This window comes from Morus notabilis, unplaced genomic scaffold, assembly GCF_000414095.1.
Source record: "Morus notabilis unplaced genomic scaffold, ASM41409v2 Scaffold609, whole genome shotgun sequence".
NCBI classification, from domain to species: Eukaryota; Viridiplantae; Streptophyta; class Magnoliopsida; order Rosales; family Moraceae; genus Morus; species Morus notabilis.
The window spans coordinates 146,181-146,380 of NW_010357993.1; positions in this window are offsets into that span (position 1 = coordinate 146,181).

A 200-nucleotide genomic window follows, 5' to 3' on the forward strand; every position below is an offset into this window, starting at 1 on the left:
GAAGGAAAAAAGAGTGCAGTAGCTAGGAATAGTAAATTACAAACCTAAGTACTTCCAAAAGATTCTGTTATTTCTAAGTTAGAAAAATATTCTTGCATCGAATCATCTGTGTATTGTTGTTTTCGTCTTCTGGCATCTTCCCAGTCTTTAATGCACATTAGTCCCTCCAAGATATCTGGATGCATTCTGCTTCTCTTCTC